Source organism: Ips typographus, linkage group LG11, assembly GCF_016097725.1.
Source record: "Ips typographus isolate SLU linkage group LG11, UJ_Ityp_2.0, whole genome shotgun sequence".
NCBI classification, from domain to species: domain Eukaryota; kingdom Metazoa; phylum Arthropoda; class Insecta; order Coleoptera; family Curculionidae; genus Ips; species Ips typographus.
This window is the reverse complement of record NC_138432.1, coordinates 807,567-822,517: the sequence shown is the minus strand read 5'-3', so window position 1 is coordinate 822,517 and position 14,951 is coordinate 807,567.

Here is a 14,951-nt window from a genome sequence, read left to right as displayed (position 1 = left end):
AAAAATTTTTTGAAGGGGAAGATATTTTCCTCGAACTTTTCTTTTTAATTGTCCCAAATAATTCTCAAACACAAAACAACTATAATCATCTAAAGACCCATAACGACTCACATCATCGCAAACATGGGTTAAAGAGTGAATATTGTATACCACGAAATAACAATCATATACATCTGGACTAATATTTACAAAATCAGTTAATGCAGATCTTGCCACTTCAAGGTAAGAATTTGTTAAACGCTTATTGCTTAAAATAAAAGCAGCACAATGAAGTAATAAGAAATGTTTATAGTTAGCATCATTTAAATAGTCTTTCAAAACCACAAATCCACAGTAAAGTAGAAAAAATCTGTATTCGGTGGCTTTCCAGTACTTGATAAAAGATAAAGTTCTAATTTTTCTGGGAAAATCGTCTGCAGTATGTTTTTTAATAATAGCAAGTTGTTTGTTAATATTAATAATTGCCGTTTGATGTAGCTTAAATGGCCGTTTACCTTCGACCCAATACTTTAATAATCTTTTCATGGACCCTAAGTAAATTAAGTGCATTGGATCTAATACGAACTCTGAGATTAATTTTACATTAAGTTTCAAAAGAGGTGATTTTTCTTTAATATATCTGTTGGCATCAATATCACCTATAAAATCGTCATCTTCTCTAGATTCAGCATACGTATTAACAGGATAAAAGTGCTTAGTGTCTTTATATTCGCTTTTTATTACACATCTCTCACAACCTGCCTTGCTAGTGTGTCCCATGACTTGTTTGAGATAAGCTCTTGCTGGTGCGTCGCAAGTAAAAAATAACAGTTTGATTTGATATACCTGATTTAAATATTGAAAACCATGAAGCAAGAGCAAAGAACATTCTTCTATAAAACTTTTTAAATACAAAGCCAGTGAATCCGGCGTACCACTTCCAAAAAATATAGCTACCGAAAATGGTGTCTTATTTTTGAATACTACGCTTCGCACTAATATAGGCCAAAATTGACCTACACCATTGTTAAATAAAGGTATTCCGTCAATATTAATTTGTAGCGGTATAGGCTCGTTTTCAATGAGCTTGTGTTCAAAACCCTCGTCAATCCTATTTCGCAAACCCTTTTCTAAACCCAGATAAATTAAATCTCCATTGTTCAAAGTATATTTTTCTACTGATCTTGGTGTTCCAAGAATACTCCGAGCATCGTTTTTTAAAAAAGGAAATTTAGGCCGTATGAGCTGAAGTAATTCATTTAGACATTTGTGTGTTACATTATTTCTACATACCCAAGACTTTAACTTTTTTAAAAAAAGTAAATTATTATTAATATCAGCTTTTTCTTCTAATACTTCTTTCTTTGCAATAGTTTCACTTTCATTGCAAAATTTATCAAATATATACATGTTATCAGTAGTTTGAGTTACAGAAACATTTTCGTTATTGTCATGTATTATATTTAGTTGTGAATTGAAACTGTTTGAATCTTTTAAATTTATATGGGACTCATTTGAGTCAACTAATGTGTTAATTTGAACTTCAGAACTATTTGAAGTAGTACACGTGTTTGTGGAATATGGAGAAGGTAGAGTTGGACTTGAGTGTAATATAAGTCTTTTCGTTAACTCTACATCGTTACGCACTTTACGACGTAAATGTCGTTTAGAAATCAGCTTTGATTTAGGCATTTTGAATATTTTAGCACATATGTTTGGTATGCTATCGTTTTTTTATTAAAAAGTTCACCTTTGCTATAAAGAGTTTGAAGCTTTTTGGGTAAAGCCTAAAATAAAAAAATAAAAAATTATAAACGTAGTCTCACTATGAAGTGTTGTCAAATACAGTTTAAATATATTATTTAAAGTCAAAGAAATAAAATAAAATAAAATAAAAAATTAACTTTACCATTCTAAACTACAGACCAAAAATCTTTGTTATCTATACAGCGTGTTACAAATTCGATGCATTCGCATTGCTATCTCAGAAACTGTAGTAGATCGAGGTTTAGTTAAATGAAGACACACTTGAAAAAAATGCGTCAAATTTGTAACACCCTATATGCGACTTTATATATTTACACGATGTTAGAGCTTATAATTAAAGTTCTGTTACATAAAAGTACAACATTGTAACAATATTGGTGTCGTATTGGTGTGTAAAATTAATTGTGAACAATTACCGTCGTAATGGAAATTATGTTTTCCTTCTACTTATATTTATATCGAACAGTATACACATAAAATAAGTATACTGTATCAGTGTAATATACCACTATAAGCACATGCACTATAGATATAATTATAACTTCTACCATCTAACTAAAATCCTTATTACCGACGGTAATTTTAAGCAAAACTGACTGAATACTGAATACTCTGAACAGGGAACACAAGTTTCAGGCAAGTGAAAAGAAAATGTCGCTTGATTTGCTAAGATGGACGATGCACGTTTTGTGGTTATAGGTACGTATAATTTTTGCAAGCTGTACTTACCGTTGGCGATAATTGGTACACTTTTTTCACTTAATACTGAGTTACTAAAAAAGTAGCCCAAAAAATCTGGTGCCGATGTAGGCTGCAAATCAAAAATACTTTGTGCAATTTGCACAAGACAAAAGCTTGAGCGGCGTACCTTCTTTGCGTTCACGAGATTACGACGTTTGCGTTCCACGTTTGCCGTTTGCCCCTTCCACCTTCCACCTCGGTCGACGCGCCGTTACCCGCGCCACCTGACAACAGAGATGAAACATGCGCGGCGTTGTCATGTTGAACTGTTAGTATTAGATTAATACTAATCCCATAATATTTAATTCGCTTTTCTATTAACATGACTATATATATATTTTAAGCATTTTAGTTATTATGTGTAATTTTGTTTTAGCTTATTTTATAAAATAATATGCTAAACGTGTAGAAGTATTAAAAATACTAAAATTAGTTAGTATTGAGTTACGTTTATTAATAAGAAAAATTGGCAACTAGGTATGATAAGTATATCAGAGACCCTTTCGTTCGATCCGTGATTTCGGACCCAAACGCGTTATGATATAAAAATTACATGACACCATGATTTTAAAATCACATGGAGGTCAAGTGACTTTTGAATCATAACGCGCCGTTTGGATCCTAAATCACAAACCGAAAGAAAACGTGGTGTTGGTTTTTGATTTTGACCCTTTTCTTAAATGGCGGAAATAAATGATGAGTATGGATATTTCGAAAAAAGTAAAACTTTACTTTTCTGGGAGCAAGACAAGGATAAGACACTGTTGTACATTCGATGGTTTTACATGGCTTGTCATATACATTCATATTGCATAAATATACTATACATATCCGTATAATTAGTTTTATAATTATAGTTTATTGTCAAGATATATGTTACATATACAAGATATGTATATTATATATAGGATATATGCTGTGAACAATAATAGTATAATAATATTACTATTAATGGACTATTTTATTAACGACCATTTTTACATTGTTGGTTGATGTTAATATAAATAAATACTTATTAAAAATCAAACCTCACATTTATTTTATGTTAACAGTAAACCTAAAATATAAAGTTAAAAAATATTGCAAATATACGTGAACGGTAGCCATTTATTTATATGCATTAGAACAGCCATTAATATTTCCAAATCATATCAATTATGTTTTATATACGCATTATATACGTTTAGTTAAAATGTAGTATATGAAAAACATATATTTTTTATACCATAAAATTTGCATTCGTGTATTATACAGACATAACGTATATTAACCGTATATTACACTAGCCTGTGTTGCTTGGGTAATGTCCTTGACTAATATTTTTGGTTATGGTCATGCGCGGTGTTTTTAATAAAGTTCTTGAGTCTCCTGGTAGATCTGGAACTAATTGTTTCAATAATTTCAATAAATCTGAGAAAGCTGTGTGAGTAATATTATGCTTCAAACTCCATTTGGACAGTTCATGTCTAATATTAAAACCATTTTCAAAATTGTCATTAATTTGGTGGAACTTATGTGTGAACAGGTATCTATAAAATTGGGTGGATTGGTAGGTTGTCCATCTGTGCAATCCTCAAATGAGTATGAAATTTCACTGTCAGATGTTTCAGTTTCACTATTGAACGATGAATGCGAGGATCTTGTAGACATGATGTTATTGTGATAACAGATGCATTAGTATGTGAATTTGAACAACCAGGCTCAGAAAGAGATCTGGATCGAATTTTATTCAAGAAATCGTTTGTCTCTTTGTGGGCTGCTCTATAACTTTTACGAGAAATCGTTTTCGGTCGGACCTTAGACATATTAAACAATAATATACGTATACAGTACTTACCAGTGGAAAATGTTATGTTGTTATGTATTAAACAGATCGTTTTCACTGCACAACACGCAAATAGCAAATTTAAAGCTTGCTAATAAATAAAATACTTTAAGCTAGAGAGTAGGACGCCGCGCCGGCCGAACGAACTTAAATAAACAAAATGGCCGAAAGCCGTAAGATCTCTTTCGTTTTCGAATTTCAAATTCGGATCCTTGGATTGGACACCGACAACGTCACGTGTTTGTCGTTCCGCGTATGCGATTTGCTAGTTGTGTTAAAACTCGACACAATGTTGCCGCGGTGTACCACAAAATATTGCAGTAGTAAATTTTCATTCTTGTAAAATCACAAGCAAATGTCGTTTGACGTGCAATAACTCGTTTAAACACATTAAATACCAAAATAATAACAACGAGTTAATTATTATTTTACATAACTTTAATATAAACACAAAGATAATGACGCAAAGTGAAAAAGTTTCCCATCTTCAGTATGATAATTGATATTTGGCATCATTGCAAAGTGATACGTCCCAAGCGCCACAGCCACACACGGCACGAGATGCGACACGAATTCATGGAACGAAAATAAAAATCTACTTTACACCGCGCAATTCACACGTAATTAGAGAGAGAAATTTTCAAGAAATCTGGAGTTTTAATAATAAAAAATGTTTATTCTCAAATAAAACAAAATGGGTTGGATTTAGGTATAGGCAAGTAAATTGAAACGTATAGTAATTTTTAATGCTTAAAATGATTCCATCATAAAAAATGTGGGTTTCTATTTAAAAAACTTTAAATTTTTAATTTTTTTTAGTGGCAGGTTTATGATATTTTTTTGACGACCCTGTATACGAATGAGTCATTACGCACCCTCAGTTTAATAAAACGTTCCTTGATTTACAATAACCCAAATTTTCATTGCAAAATGAAATACGGTTTTGACAGAGTACAAAAATATGTTGAGCGTTGCAACTGTCACTTTTTTGGAAAAACATCAAACATTTCGAAAACGGCTAGAGATAGGCATAGAGCATTGTACACAAAAGTTGATCAGAATTTTGTGAGGAATCCAAATATGTGATAATATATAGGGTGTTCTATTTAAAATAAGAAAGTTGTGATCGACTTCCGGTATAAACGAAAGTTCAACCATCTTGAAAATATTTTAGTTAGATTGGGCATGCCCACATCAGTATCCTGCCAAATTTTCAAAACTCTCCTATTTATATTTTTTCCAATATCAATCGATGTCTTTCGTCGTGGATAACCCTGTATACTAAATAGCATCATAGTTGTTGTGCAACATCTGGTGACATCTGTACTCAACTCTATGAGTTAGAAAGTACAGATGGCGTTCTCAAATCTAGGAACAGCCCCATTAATGCCGCATCATTCGGTAAACACCGATCTGATTGGTAAAGAATGGTGAGGTTTTGTTTTTTATTTATTTTTGTATACCGAATGATGCGGCATTAATGGGGCTGTTCCTAGATTTGGGAACGCCAGCTGTACTTTCTAACTCATAGAGTTGAGTACAGATGTCACCAGATGTGGCATCCAGTTGACTATACTGGAATGAAGGTTTTGTTCTTTGGTTATCAAGCCCTATAGCCTCTCTGATGAGCCGTAATACGGCGAAACCGGTCAGAGGATTGGGATTAATAAACAAAAAACAAAACCTCACCATTCTTTACCAAATAGCATCATGTCATAGCTAATGCCATCTATTCGCATTGCTTTTGATTTCAATCGGTTAAACGCGCTGTAGACATCAAAAACCAGTATCTCCCTGAAGGAAAATGTCACGTCGCGTGCCAAGTACCGGTTACTATTAAAGAATTCGACAAGGGTGTCAATATTTTCGTTACTCGCTGCACACACATCACTAAAGTGATCATTAACACGTTCATTGACACCCGCGGGATATGCCGTCATAGGACCATTGCGAATGTAGGCACTGAACATTGCCAGTGTCATCACAAAAACGCACATTTTTTTTAAGGAACACTCTCGACATCTTTTGTAAAATTTTCCGGTTCTGGTTGACTTTTCAGGTCGTGGAATTTCTTCCAAAATATGATTTTCTTTCTCGTTCATCCTAGTCAACCTTCTTTTGGTTCTTACAAGAACTTTTGCAACAAATTCCCGTCCATCTGTTTTACCTTCAATCCCAAGCACGTCTCTTAACACTTCTTCTCGAAATGAAATAAAACTTGGCTTTTTTTCTAAATTATGTTTATATATAGAATTACCTATAGAACGAATTCCACATAGCAATATCTAACAGGTGGAAAATAACTTTTTTATACCACCGGACAGTTTTACTTGGACAAGAGTAATAACTGATCATCTGGTCTGCCCTGTCAATCCCAGACATATTCTCATTATATTTTACAATGTCTAAGGGTTTTGTAATTTTTTTTTTTAAAGTTGTTTTGTACCTCGACTAACTGAGGTACATGAGCCGTTGAAATAGAGAGGACGTCCCGTTTATCCTTCCATTTGGATACGTAGATCTCATTATTTCGCCGCCAAATATGTTCACCATGTTTTAGTTTAGCTGATGTGACTTCCTTGGGATTACCGCGTCTATTATTTCTCAAAGTCCCGGTTGAATGAGTTTTTTGTGCTAAAAGTTTACTAGACAATGCCACACTGTTGTAGTAGTTATCCATATAAATGTGATGTCCTTTATTTAAGTAAGGCTCCATTAAACGAAACACAAGAGAATCAACTTTAGAAGAATCCGCGTCAGTACTGCTGTCTTTGCCTTTATAGATTTCCGTGTTTAGAATATAGCCGTCACTAGAACACAACTCATAAAATTTTATCCCATATTTCGTTTTCTTATTTTTTATATACACTCTAAATCTTAACCTTCCCCTAAATAACAAAAGCGATTCGTCTAATGACAGACTTTCTTTTGGGTAAAACATCGCTTGGCTATTTTTTATTATTTTATTTAGCAGAATGATCACTTTGCCTAAAGTATCGTCGTTGTTATCACTAGAACAATTGAAGCAACGCAGAATCTGCTCAAAACGTCGAGCCGTCATAGTTGCAGAAAATATAGGGTGATAATACAAAGGATCCAGCGAAAATAATTTTCTTACAGAACGACATTTTAGCTGGCCACCCAACAAGCACAAACCAATGAATTTTCTCAATTCTTCCATCGAGATAGGTCGAAAAGTTTTAAATCTCTCGCATCTTCTTTTGGGTCGATTCTTTAAATTGAGCTTTTCTCCATATTCATTTGTTTTTTCAAGAATAAGGTTCATAATGTCTCTTGTCCATAAAAGGTTGAAAACTTGAGAGGGTGTGAAGTTCTGAATATCAACTTGTATTCCAGAGCTGGACGCATCAAACGAGAAATCAACCGGATCTTTAACTGTCGCGTCCCAATCCAAGCTTGTAGTTTCCGACGTCGCTTGGTTACCTACATCACTCTCAGCTAGTGAACTAGCTTCCTCACGGTGTGTCGGACTCGACGACTCGTGAAACGTTATAAATAAAGTAATTTTTTATTTAGTCTACACTATTTTTTAGTATTTTTACTTTCATCATTTATTTCGCAGTCGCTAGATGTCTCATCTATTTCGGAGTCACTTATTTCATAATCAGGGTCCTCATCGGTGCTATAAGGATCATGCTCAGACTCGAAACCATCACTGTCGCATTCTTCGTACCATTGCAATAATTTTTCGCGTTCTCGTTCATCCATATTAGCGTAAATTCATAAACAACTACGTCCCAATACAATTAAAAACGAACTAACGCCAGAACTAACGAATAAACATAGAGCAGGTTGTAACCTCCTTTAAAAGCAGAGGAAGGGGAAAACAGCGGTACTATCCATTCTAATTAATTTTTGTATGGCTTTCCACACGGCACCCTACCATCTAATGTACGTGAAAATGTCGGTGTATCACGCTAGCTCCGTTACCGACTCAAAAAGCAAGCGCGTGATATCCCGTCAGTGCCCATACTCAAGCATAATGCAATGCGGCAAATCACGTCAATGCCTGTTCAATATCTTGGTTGATTATCAGGTGTCAATGAACGTGTTAATTGCATTTATATTTTTTAAATTTCCCGGTAATTCACATATTGATTTAGAGTGTATATTCCATTTCGCGAGTTTAGTCCAAGTCTTTTTTGGGTCCTTTTTTACTTTATCCAACTCATATGTCATGTAAGCTTTTTTCTCACTTCTTATTGCAAAGGCTAAATAATTTTTAATATCCATGTATAAGTTCTTATGAGCAGTACTTTTAGATTGCAGGTATTTATTGTACATTTTTCTTTTTAATTTAATTATTTCCTTTATTGTGTCAGTAATGTAAGGCCTTGGTTTACGGCTAATGCACACTGTCCTAGTTGGGGCATGCGTTTGAAAGTTAGAAATTAATAGAGTTCAAGTTTTCGACAGTAAGGTCAGGGTTTTCCATTTCCCAGTTATTAAAATTTATTTTCGACATATCAGTGTTGAAACTGATTTGATTAAAATTCCTAAAATCCCTATACATTATTTTTTTCCTTCTTGTTCCTTTAGTTACTTTCAGATCTATTTTTGCATACACCAATCTGTGGTCAGTAAGATTGTACATCTCCCTAGTACCAGATTCGTGTACCTTTAATTGTTTGTCAATACATATTAGATCAATTAAGCTTTCGCTAACTCTAGACAGACGCGTTGGTTCTTTAATTACTTGTACCAAATTGAAACTGTTTAACAGTGAATTGAAATAGGTAGCTTCTCTATCTTGAGTTAGTAAGTCTATATTGAGATCCCCCATCACCAAAGTAAAATCATATGACGGACCTAAATGAAATAACACGTCTTCAACATGTTCTAAACTCTTATAACTAACTGCCGGTGGTCTATAAACAACTCCAATCAAACCCTTCAATCCTTTAAATTGTACCTCACACCATAAGTGTTCAATACCCATATTATTTTCCGGATTTTCAATGAGTTCCAAACCAATTGTTTTACTTTGAATTGCACTACTCACATACAAAGAAACTCCACCCCCTCTGGTCTTTCTGTCCTTGCGGTGCAACTGATATCCAGCTATTCCAAAAACACTGTCCGGAAAATCTTCCGATAACCATGTTTCTGTCACTGCACATATGTCAAATTCCTCCGAACAAATAATGTCAGATAATTCACTGAATGATGGAATTATTGACCGTATATTCACATGAGCCACCACAAAATCACCACTGCCAAGCAAACCCACATTCCCAGTTTGGAGAGTTGAGTCTTTTTCGGATGCACAACTTTTTATGGCAGAACAAAAAAATCGCCAGATGCTTTCAAAAATTCCTTATGCATGTCAAACTTGAACCTAGTAACTCCCACAAACTTAGGACAGAAATTTGGATTGTACATTTCATCTTTTTTTGATAATGGAGCAATTACCAGAAATCGTTTTAAAAAGTTAGATTTAGACGGTATTTCCTTAGCCTTTATGGAACAGTCCTGGAAGCCTTCCTTTCTTTTTATGTAGTCAGTAATCATATCTTCGGTACAATTTCTATTCACTCTGTATATATAAAGCCATGCACGTCTGTCTCCTCCAGTGAAGTTGCTGTCCGCTTCTGGTTGAGCGTTGCCCAGTCTCTTCCCCCCCCTCGATCTCCGATGGGCAGGAAAGACAAAAGGAGACTCACCACTCAGTTCACTAGTCGCGGACTTTTCCATTTCAAAAGTAGTTAGTTCATTTGCACTGTGTAAATGTGGAATTTTTAAATGAACATTTCTACTCTTTAGACTGTCTCCAAATTGATTTGCTCTGTTCCGGGAATTGTCCTTAGCCTGAAAGCGTTGATCCTTCCCGGCATTGCCAATAGTGCAGCCAGGTCTAGAAACGCCAGCATGACTGAGTTTTTCTTCAGTTCCTTTCTGCGTCTTTACACCAAATCCGGCAACGTCCGCATATTGCAGATCGCTACTTATCTCGTTGAGATTGTATGTCGATATTCTAGGAATGTTATTATCTTGCTTAGGATCTCTTTGCAAAACCGGTGTAGAAATGTTTTCTAGAATATTTATTCTCTGTAATAACAGTCTATTGTTTTCTTTCAAAATATCGTTTTTTTCGGACACTTCTCGTACTATTCTTTCCAGGTAAAAAATTTTAAGACTCATTTCGTTCGTTTCGTAGATCATTGTATGTCAACTTATCAAAATGGTTAAAACTGCTATAAATTAAATAAGTTTTTTGATTCGAATCATTTGTTAAGCTTTTGACATCGTATAAATTTATTTCGTCGGGATTTAATTTATTTATGTCTTGATGAGCGATTAAATTAGAGAAGCAAGTATTGTTTTCATCTAAATCTTTGGAGAAAAAGAGAGCATTAGGGTAGCATTTGAAAATGTCTTCTCGTATTATTTCTATGTTAGGTAGATCTTGATTTTCATAATGAAATTTTGTAAAGTCGCTATATGATTCCGTACAAACTGGACAACAAGATTTAATCAAGTTGATAGCAATTGGATTACGAGATAAAGCATCAACATTAGAATTAACTCTACCTGGTTTATATTGGATTTCGTAACTATATTCCTCAAGTTTGAGTCGCCATCGAAGAAGTCTACTGCTTGGATTTTTGCTATTGAAAAGCCATGTAAGTGGACGATGGTCGGTGAGAATTAAGAATTTTCTACCATACAAATAAGGACGGAAATGTTGTACAACCCAGACAATAGCTGTAAGTTCTTTTTCAATTGTCGAATATAGTATATTATGTTATTAGGCGTAGAAAGAGGCGATTATTGTGCTGAGCTCGGAATTGTCCGAGCAATGAGCGAAATGAGCGAAGCAATTTTCAAATTTTCAATTCTGCCATAAATGAAATTCCTGTTCCTTTACTTCATGGTCTACATTTAAAGTAGGTTGTTGTTGTGGGTTTGTTGAAATTACTGATTCTCTGATATCATCTGTGGTATTGTTCTCCATTGGTATTAAATTTCAATCATTTACATCCAGAATGTTCATTGCTGTGTCATTTTTATTTCTTAAAGAATCGTCGTTCTTAAAGAATTAGAATATCTCGGTCATATTATGCGTGGAAAGAGATACGGTATACTACGACTGATAATGGAGGGGAAGATCGCAGGAAAGAGATCGATAGGCAGAAGACGTATGTCCTGGCTAAGAAACCTCAGAGAATGGTTTGGATGCACATCCCTCCAACTTTTCAGAGCCGCGGCATCCAAAGTAAAAATAGCTGTAATGATAGCCAACCTCCATAAACAGATGGCACCATAAGAAGAAGAAGAAAGAATCGTCAATGTAGCTTTCTGCTACAGTTGTAGACCTCCAACCACCGTGTCTTTTCAATGAGCAAATGTCTCCACCATTATCTACAAGAAGAGTTGCAGAGGTTCGGCGAAGGCAGTGACCAGTATATTCTTTGACATCAGCCAATTTCAAAAACAACGCTATTTCCTTGGGAATACTTGAGATTTTCTGAATACCCATTACAACTCTGTGGCAAACTCCATTTTGATATTTAATGAACAAACGATCTGTATCAATAACATCTGGACGAAGAGACAAGTATTTTTTACAAATATTTATGTAAAATTCTCCAACAATTGTAAATGTTCTGGGCTTGTAATTTTTCGTGTTTGGAATTTTAACCAGAATTAATTTTTCCATGTATTCAATATCTTGAATTCTCAAGTTTACCAGTTCATTACATCGACATGCCCCTGATATGCCGTATATTAAAACAACCTAAAAATGTTGAATATAGGTATTAAAAAAAATGATAAATTCATTTTTGTTTCGGATCTTACGTTCATGGCTAAATACTTTTTGTCAGGTGCTTCTGTTAAAAAAGTGTCTACTTGGTGAAAGTTTTAGACTTTTTAGCTGCATAGTTTTTACTTTTTCGCTTTAAAAATGCTTGCACCTTTTTATACGATAGAATATTTATGCTGTCTTCAATATTTAGCTCAGCTTTAAGCATGGAATATTGCGCCCACATTGTCGAACTCTTCAATGATTTACTTAAATGGGCAAAATAGGCCAATACAACATTTTCGGTAAAATTGACCGCTTAGTGTTCTGTGGCCCAAGTGGTGAATTTATTGTACGCTCTTTCATACATTTCGCGGGACCTGCCAGGAACCAAATTATTTAGCGTATTTGACGCTATTGCTGCTAAAGCAGGTGGTGTACAACTTATTTTATCACTATCACTCATTTCGGCAATTTAGGTCGCTTTACGGCTTTACTGAAAGTTTATTTGACAATACAACAACGCAATTATATTATTAGTACAAGGTGTTTGAATTCTGAATTAGTGTGCCATGGACATCACGATTTTTGACAGATGACACAGTGAAAGCGTAATAAGGTAAACCTAGGATGTGTATCGTTTCCTAGCCAGGTTAACCGATTAATTCGGACTGGTAAATATACATATACAGGGTAATTCAAATTCGACCCTCACCATTGGGATCTCGGAAACTATAAGAGATACGAGAAAGTTTAAATTGGGGCAAAGTTGCGCAATGTAAAGCTCAACCAAATGCAGTTTTAAAAATTTCGATTTTCCGAGTACTTCCGAAGATATCCGAAAAAAACTGAAAATTTGATTTTTTGATTTTATTTATTTCTAATCTTATTTGAAGAGATATTCCAAAACTAAAAGCACCTTTTCATTGCCACTTTTTCTCAGCTATTCGATGATGGATTCAAATTTGCCACACGACGTTTCGTTTTTTGGCAGCCATCATCAACTTTCTTTTTTCTTATGGGCGCCATATTGGATTTTTAGCCCACCAAATAGTACGTTTTATTCTGATTTTAGTGATGTATAATAATTTATGATTTGCTTCATAAATAACAAAATAATTCAATAAAAACTATTTTTACTTTAGTTATTGGCTTTGAGTTAATGGGCCGTTTTATAAAATGTCATTATTTGACAGTACTTGTCAAACACGATAATTCGGACGATCATTAGAGCTTTTAGAGATTTTACCTTAGTTAGCTTTGTTAATGAGACGTTTTATGAAGATTACTTGGTAGTACTTGTCACACGCAATTGGCCTGAACATACTTAGTCACAAAGGTGTACACGTGACTTGACTTAAACCGGTTTATTCACTCGAAGAGCTTAGGCCACTCGCTACGCTTGTGGACCTAGTTGTTCTTTTCGTGAATAAAAAATGGTTTAAGTCACTTGCTGTATAAATAACTATTAAATCACTCTGAATGACATTCGCCTATTTACAGATGTAAACAAACAAACATCAATGTTACATCTACGGGGCGCGGTGCAAATTTAATAGAACTGTAATTTTAGTTTTTTTTTTAATATAAGAAGTCGAAATTTAATAAAATACTGAATAAGACACGTGACTTAAACCGGTTTATTCACTCGAATAAATATGAATGAATAAAAAATGGTTTGTCACTTACTGTATAAATAACTATAAACTTGCACTTAACATTATACAAAATTAAAATTTGGCAAAAATGAAGTTCTTAAAATGATGATCTTTCTCTTGGAAACATAAATAAGCCTTTTAAGTTAGAGATAATGCTAACAAATCTCTTTTTCTGATTAACCTAAATAGTTCAGCAATGCTTGTATAATAATAACATTTTCTCCGGGGGTTTCTTTTCTAGATACATTTTTAACTATGATTGACTTGCTCTAATGATCGTCCGAATTATCGTGTTTGACAAGTACTGTCAAATAATGACATTTTTTAAAACGGCCCATTAACTCAAAGCCAATAACTAAAGTAAAAATAGTTTTTATTGAATTATTTTGTTATTTATGAAGCAAATCATAAGTTATTATACATCACTAAAATCAGAATAAAACGTACTATTTGGTGGGCTGAAAATCCAATATGGCGCCCATAAGAAAAAAGAAAGTTGATGATGACTGACAGAAAACGAAACGTCGTGTGGCAAATTTGTATCCATCATCGAATAGCTAGGAAAAAGTGGCAATGAAAATATGCTTTTAGTTTTGGGATATCTCTTCAAATAAGGTTAGAAATAAATAAAAACAAAAAATCAAATTTTCAGTTTTTTTCGGATACCTTCGGAAGTACTCGGAAAATCAAAAATTTTAAAACAGCATTTGGTTGAGCTTTAAATTGCGCAACTTTGCCCCAATTTAAACTTTCTCGTATCTCTTATGGTTTCTGAGATCCCAATGGTGAGGGTCGAATTTGAATTACCCTGTATAACGGTTACTGAAAAAATATCATTCTCATAGAACAACGGAGATTTGAAGCCAGAAAACCAGAGCAAATGGCCGATAACATTTTTGAAAGCCTATTTTCAAGAACCGCGATCCGTGTAAATTCGGAGCGCGTAACCGTAATCGACAGATGACGCTAGACAGCCATGATACGCCCTCTGTTAGACAACTTTGGAAATAGCTTCGTGTTGTTAATCAATTAGATAATCAAATTAGCCGTGTTGTGTCAATCAGTTTTTGTCTTTTTGTGTCAGTCCGTTTGTTTATGTTGATTTTGAATTTGATCACAAATTTAGCCCTGACACCTTCAGGAAAACTGTATTTCAGAATAAGAACATGAAAGGATTGTATTGCAGAGCCAAGCCTGACAAGCCAATCAAAGCAAA